Source organism: Dioscorea cayenensis, chromosome 7 (assembly GCF_009730915.1).
Source record: "Dioscorea cayenensis subsp. rotundata cultivar TDr96_F1 chromosome 7, TDr96_F1_v2_PseudoChromosome.rev07_lg8_w22 25.fasta, whole genome shotgun sequence".
In the NCBI taxonomy this organism is placed as follows: Eukaryota; Viridiplantae; Streptophyta; class Magnoliopsida; order Dioscoreales; family Dioscoreaceae; genus Dioscorea; species Dioscorea cayenensis.
Window position 1 is genome coordinate 15,592,706 of NC_052477.1, and position 7,315 is coordinate 15,600,020.

Genomic DNA, 7,315 nt, shown 5'->3' on the forward strand with positions numbered 1-7,315 from the left:
TTATGACCCGAGGGAATCCATCAATATTGATTGAAGGAGACCCTGAGCTTGAACATACACTTCAAAGGAAAGGGAAAGAACCTGTGGAAGAATAGCCTAATCCAGCTGATTTGGAAGTAGAAGGATCTGACAACATGGCGGAACAAAATGAGCAACAATGGACACTATCCGATTATGCCAGACCTTCAGTGTTGGGGATACAATCGAGTATTGTGCGTCCCCCAATTACAGCTCAGAATTTCGAGCCAAAATCGGCATTCATCCATATGCTGCAACAGTCCGCACAATTTAACTGTTTGGCCGATGAGGATCCAAACAGTCACATAGAGAGCTTCCTCGAGGTGAGTGACATGCTGAAGAACAATGGTGTGATGGATGATGCCATCAAATTGAGAGCCTTCCCATTTTCCTTAAAGGGTAAAGCAAAGCATGGGCTACACTCATTGCCTAGGGCATCAATCACTACATGGGAGGAGATGGTAGAAGCTTTTCTAGCCCGTTATTTCCCTCCAAGAAAATCAGCCAAGCTTAGGAATGAGATCTCATCCTTTATGCAATTGGAATTGGAGTCTCTATTTGAGACATGGGAACAGTTCAAGGAACTCCTGCGCAAGTGTCCGCAACACGGATTCCCGGAGTGGATGATTGTTCAAACCTTCTAAAGTGGTTTGAATGCAAATACAAGACAACTCTTGGATGCGGCAGCAGGAGGTACCTTAGGTAGCAAGACCCCCGACGAGGCTCGTCAATTGATTGAGGAAATGGGGTTAAATACCTACCAGTGGAACACGAGGGAGAAGGGAAAGGTGGCCGGTCTCCATGAAATTTATGCGGTAACTTCATTGGCGGCCCAAGTGAAGAGTTTGAGTAAGAAGCTAGATCTTATAGCTTCGAATAGAGTTGCGGCCGTGACCAATTGTATCGGTTGTGGTGAAGGACATGCTCCCTCCGATTGCCCAATCGTCATTGGTGATGTTTCTTCAGTTGAGAATGTCGACTTTATAGTTAATGGAATGAGACCTCAAGGGAATCCATACAGCAACACCTACAATTCAGGTTGGAAGAATCGTCCCAACTTTTCATGGAGTAATCAAATACCACAGAAGACCATGGGGCCATCGGGTTTTCAATAACAACAACAAGCCCCTCAAGTGGAGAACATAATTTCAGGCTTGGAAACCCGAATGACGGATTTGGAGAAGCACTTGGCTAGATTTGTTCAATTGGTGAATACAAGGTTTGAATCAGTCGAGGCTACACTTCGCAATCACACCGCCTCCTTGCACAACCTTGAAAACCAGGTGGGGCAAATTGCGAAGTCTCTATCCGAAAGGCCACATGGGAGTTTACCAAGCAACACAGAAACCAACCCGAGAGAACATGTGAAGGCGATCGCTTTGAGAAGCGGTTGTGATGTTGAAGGGAGGCTTCCGAGTGAGAAGCCGAAAGAATACGCACCCAATGTTGTAGAGGTTGAGAAGGGAGCAAACAAAGAGAAAGAGGTGGCATGCCCACCTTTGAAGCCAAGAATCCCTTATCCCTCTAGATTGAAGAATGACCAAGGGGATGAACAGTATAAAAAGTTCCTGAGTTTGTTCAAGCAACTCCACATCAACATTCCTTTTGTTGAGGCTTTGGCTTAGATGCCTAAGTATGCGAAGTTCCTTAAAGACCTATTGACCAACAAGAGGAAATTGGAGGAGAGTGCTTCAGTGGTGCTTGATGCTTCATTCTCGGCGGTGTTGCAAAAGAACATGCCGAACAAGAAAAAAGACTCGGGAAGCTTCATCATTCCGTGTAACATCGGCAACTTAGGTGAGGAAATCACATTGGCGGATTCAGGGGCAAGTATCAACGTCATGCCATACACTTTCTACCAAAAGCTAGGCTTGGAAGAGCCTAGGCCTACTCGGATGACTTTACAATTGGCGGACCGAACGGTGCGACATCCGAGAGGCATAATTGAAGACGATGCTTGTCAAGGTGGACAAGTATATTTTTCCGATTGACTTTGTAGTGCTAGATGTCGATGAGGATGCAGATGTACCCTTGATACTTGGAAGACCATTCTTGCGGACTTCCAAAGCATTGATTGACATGGACGGCGGAGAGCTCACATTGAGAGTCAGAGACGATAAGCTCACTTACCGCCTTGTTGAAGCCATTTAGCATTCTCTCAATTTTGATGACACTTTGTATTTTCTAGACACTACTGATGAGATTGTTGATGAATATATAGAGGAAATGTTCAGCCCGGATCCGATGAAGGTTTGTTCGACTAAGAGGAGGGCAATGAAGAAGTAATGATGCTTGAGTCGACCGAGGAAGTAACATCTACCCCGGGGATATTGAAAAAGGTGCTCCGGAAAATGAAGAGGGCTAGGAGATGCCACCGAAAACTCTCCAAGACTGTTGGAGACGTACATGAACCAAGAAAGTTGGATGAACCATTGCTAGGTGGTCCGAAGCCCGATAGTACAAGCTCTACCCTCAAGAGACTTTGCTCATCATGCTTTCAAGTAATGGGTAAGAGGGCAACCTTCATTCATGAACCCCCTTGAGGTAAGAAAGATACGTCAAGCTTAGTGACGTAAAACAAGCGCTTCTTCGGAGGCAACCCAAGCAATTACTAGTTTTCCTAGTTTTTAGTTTAGTGTTTGCATAAATAAGAGCTTGAGTGTTGGTGTTTTGATTCTTATATGCCATTGCTATGCTTTTCTTGTGGACCGTTGGTGTTATCTTGTGCTTTCATGTGTTTTGGTGAAGTTTTGGTCGTTTGAGCTATTTCTCATGTTTTTTTCACTTGTAAAACATACATATTAGGGCAGGCTCTAAGTGTGTAAACATGTTTAAAAAAATTTTCTGCAGAGCCTCCAGAATTTTCTAAGGCATCCAGAGAAAACACACGGGCATGTGGAATTTCCACACGCCCGTGGATTTGCACTGCGAGCTCATCCAGAGAAGGCACAGGGGCGTGCAGCTGCCCCTGTGAACGACCATGCAATTTTCGCACGCCCGTGGGTAATTTCTGCACGGGTGTGTGAATTCCTGCAGAGTTGGGCGGTTTATCCCGAGAGCACACAGGGGCGTGGACTCACCTCTGTGGGCGACTTTATGTACCACGCACGGGCGTGGGTAATTTCCGCACGCCCGTGCGAATCTCTGCAGAGGGTCTCTCCATCCCGAGAAGATACAGGGGCGTGCGTCTGCCCCTGTGAGTCGGGCACACGGGCGTGGGAAATTTTCACACGCCCGTGTGGATGTACAGAAATGCTAGAACTGAAGTTTTTCTTTAAAATCTTTTCGGTTTTCTTCATCTTTTCACCCTCAAACATTTTGAGAACACATTCTTGCTCTCTCTTAACCTCTCACCGTCGTTTTAGAGGGTTGTTAATTGAGTTTTCCGGCCGTTTTCTAGTCTCTAATTTTCATTTTGTCGGTAAGCTTCTCTTTCTCTTTTCTTTGCCAATCTTAATTTATTTTGCAGCACCAGCGTCATCTTCACCAGCAGCAAAAACAGATGTACTAGCTATTAACACCGACACTTGAGGCGTCTTTACCTTCTCTATTCTTATTTTTCGCATTTTATTTTCTGCATTTTATTTTAGATTTGTATACTCATAAAGGATTTTCCTTCTGAGTTTATTTTCATTTTGCACATCGAGTTGTATTCATTGCTCTATCTTTTATATACACTCGAGTTGCTTTTGTTTTTATTGAGCTTCACTGAACCCCCTCGTGTATGCGTGCAGATGGTCTTGTCTTCTTGGGAATTGAGACTTAGTCATGGGCATGGCCAAGATGCTTAGGCACTTGGCCGTGTGAGGTTCACAACCCGTCAGAACACTACTCCCATGGAATTAGCATCATCAAACGCAACACTAGGAGTAAGGGGAGTATTGTTTTAATTGCTTCTCCCACATCTATTTTTGAATGATATATATATTTTGAGTGAGCTTGCATGTGTACATTGAGGACAATGTACAACTTAAGTGTGGGGGGAGTTTCATAATGCGCACATCTTTTCTATTGTTCTTGATTGATATATGCTCACATAGCCAATGGCGGTTCACATTAGTTGCAATGATTGGATTCTTAAGCCTAGGAGAGTTGTTAACATTGAATGTTTTCATGCTCTAGTTCTTGCTTGAATTTTTAGGAATTTTTGCCCGATTTACACTTAGTGCACTACTCACTCTTTGAACTCTATTGGAAACTCATGTTCGATGTTAAAGGGACTAGTTAGGTTTATTTTTCTGGTGCTAAATTCAAAAAAAGAAATTTAAAAAAAAATGATGAAAAGAAGGAACAAAATAGTTTTATTGGTTATTTGTGTTTGTTGGGTGGAAAGAGCTACCACCTATGAAGTATGAAGCTACTCTCACTAGTCGGATACTAGTTATGCCCTAATGAGAGAAAGAGCTATCTCATAGGATGAGTGAAAGCTACCACTCGGGTAGAAAGAGCTACCACCTCGAAAGTGTGAAAGCCACCTTTGAAATGGCTACCTTAGACGATGTGTGAAGCTACTACCATCTTTTAAAATTTTTATCACTTGTGTAGATAAATAAGTCCTTTGCACTTAGAACTTTGAGGAGTATAACTTGGGTTGTTTTGAGTGAGTTCACACACTTACACGAAATTCGGGTTTGTTATCCTTTTTTATTCAAGTTTTTAGCTAGAGCATTGATTTTTCGTATTTAGTGTTGAAATTTTCCTTACTTGTAGAATGCTATCTTTTGTATACTTTAGTAAACCTAAGGCCAAGCACTTTCAATATTTTCTTCATGGATGCACAGAATGTTTTAATGTTTGCTTGAGGACAAGCAAAAGCTTAAGTGTGGGGGAGTTTGATAAGTGCTTGTGCGATATGAATGCGAAGCGTTCATTCCTTATGTTGAGCATTACTTTTCTTAGTTTTTTACATTAATATGTGTGTTTTTATGTTACTTTTACGCAGGTAGGGTTATGAGGCCGAGTATGAAGGAAATGGGCCAATGTGGATCATAATGCACCTATTTTGGAGGAGATCTTGCTAAGGTTCAAACATGAAGACATAGGTCAGGTGTCAGATGCTAGAGTGTGTGCCAACCTCCTCGCATTCGAGTGAGCATATCTATGTGGAGGGGCACAAAGGCAGTCACACTCGAGCATTCCGACCTATGCATATAAGAGCAAGAGCTTTGGCAACATGTACATCATTGAAGAAGCAAGTGATTCACGACGTGAACGTGTGCCCGTTCACGTTACCCCGATGAAAGTATGGAATTGGGAAGGTAATCAGGTCGAAGACTATAGCGTAGCAATTCGTAGTATCGTAGCGACTGCTCACGACGGCCGAGAAATCAGAGAAATAGAGAATCCACATGGGCATGTGGGAATTATCCACGCTCATGTGGAAATTCCACTGACAGCGCGTGTACCGTCCCACGCCCTACGGAGTTGCCCGATTCGAGCCTATTTAAAAGCCGATTCAGCCCCGATTTTTGGTATTCTTTTTCTCCATCTTTTTCCCCAACTTGTGAGAGGGCTTTGGCTAGGGTTTCGAGGGGTATTGGCCAAGGTTTTTGGGGAAGTTCTACGGCTCGACATCGTGATTCCATTAGGGAAGAAGGTTGGTAGGGGAACTTCGATCGAGGTGTATCCTATACAGGGACTGAAGGAATCCTTGGACGACAGTAGAGGACTCTCCACAAGACCATCGACACTGACCATCGAGGGGTTTCTTTATGGATTCATTGCTTTTTACATTCTATTTCTTTGATTGTACTAAGCTCCATGGAGAGCTAAACCTCTAGTGGGTGCTTGGATGATTGTGAACCCTAGGATGTATTCATTTCATTGAACTTTTTTATTATGCTTTCAATAAATTGATGTTTATTGTGAGTTCCTACCTTAAATGCTTAATTGTATGAACATTTTCCCTAGAGTGACACTAGGGTTGAGAGTTCTTGTTGGTAACCTTGTGAGTGGTGACACACCACGAGCGTTAGACAAAGCTAGGTTGGAGAGGATTGAGAGGGTGAGTCGAGAGGTACAGGAGCGTCCCCTTTCCCCACCGATGTGATAGATTCTACCTCCGTTCCTCGAGTTCTTTGCGGCTATAATAGAGTGAATGGTCTAAGGGATTAACCTCCGCTGGGGCCTAGTTGCGCATGCCATGGAGTGAAGCGTTGAGAGGATCTTAGTATTTAAGACTTAATTGTGGCTAGGGACCTTCCACCTAGACCAAAGGGTTAGGTCTATTTTTAGGAAGAGATTTAACACTTGGAATCCCTAAAGCTCATTGCAACTCTATGTGAGTGCGAGTTGTTGAGATTGTTCAATTTCTCCTCCGGGACATGTATAGAGTTAGGAATAGTTGACCTTAGATTTGGGACTATGTATGTAAGGATTTCCACGACTCACCATGGCATTGATTAGGAAGCATAATAGAGAGTTCTTGCACTTGAAGCGATTATCCTAGGTGAAGCATCATCTGAGTACCTCATCTTTATCGATTGCCTTGCCTCCTCCTTACTTTTGCTCTCTTGTTGCTTTTAAATTCTGAGAATTGAATCATTACCACACTTATCATTGTTGATACTATGCATAGCTAAGAATCGAATTAAGTGTCTTTACTCCCTACTCCCTACTCCCTGTGAATTCGACCCCGCTCACTCGGGATTATTACTTCGACAAACCCGTGCACTTGCGGGATATAAGCTAGGGGATCTTGTTAGAGACCATTCTTCTGGACTTCCAAAGCATTGATTGACATGGACGGCGGAGAGCTCACATTGAGAGTTGGAGATGACAAGCTCACATACCGCCTTGCTGAAGCCATGCGAAATTCTCTTGTTGATGAATATGTGCAGGAAATGTTCAACCCGGATCCATATGAAGGTTTGTTTGACCAAGAGGAGAGCAATAAAGAAGTAATGATGCTTTGTTCGACTGGAGGAGAAACATCTACCCCGGGGATCTTGAAGAAGGTGCTCCGGAAAATGAAGAGGGCTCAGAGTCTCCACCGAAAATGCTCCAAGATTGTTGGAGATGTACATGAGCCAAGGAAGCTGGACGAACCATTGCTAGGTGGTCCGAAGCCCGAGAGTACACCCTATACCCTCAAGAGATTTTGCTCATCATGCTTTCAAGCCATGGGTAAGAGTGCAACCTTCATTTATGAACCCCCGTGAGGTAAGAATGATACGTCAAGCTTAGTGACATTAAACAAGCGCTTCTTGGGAGGCAACCCAAGTGTTTATTATTATCGCACCTTTTAGTTTAGTTTGTTTTCATGAATAAACTGTTAAATGTTGGTGTTTCAATTTTT

At 43.4% G+C, this 7,315-nt stretch overlaps 1 non-coding gene across 1 annotated transcript; it reads right to left on the bottom strand.

The window, feature by feature from the left end:
• Positions 1-524: 524 nt before the first annotated feature.
• Positions 525-631, bottom strand: LOC120265996. Its single transcript, XR_005537839.1, has one exon. It is a non-coding gene; the product is annotated as a small nucleolar RNA R71 (small nucleolar RNA).
• Positions 632-7,315: the final 6,684 nt, after the last annotated feature.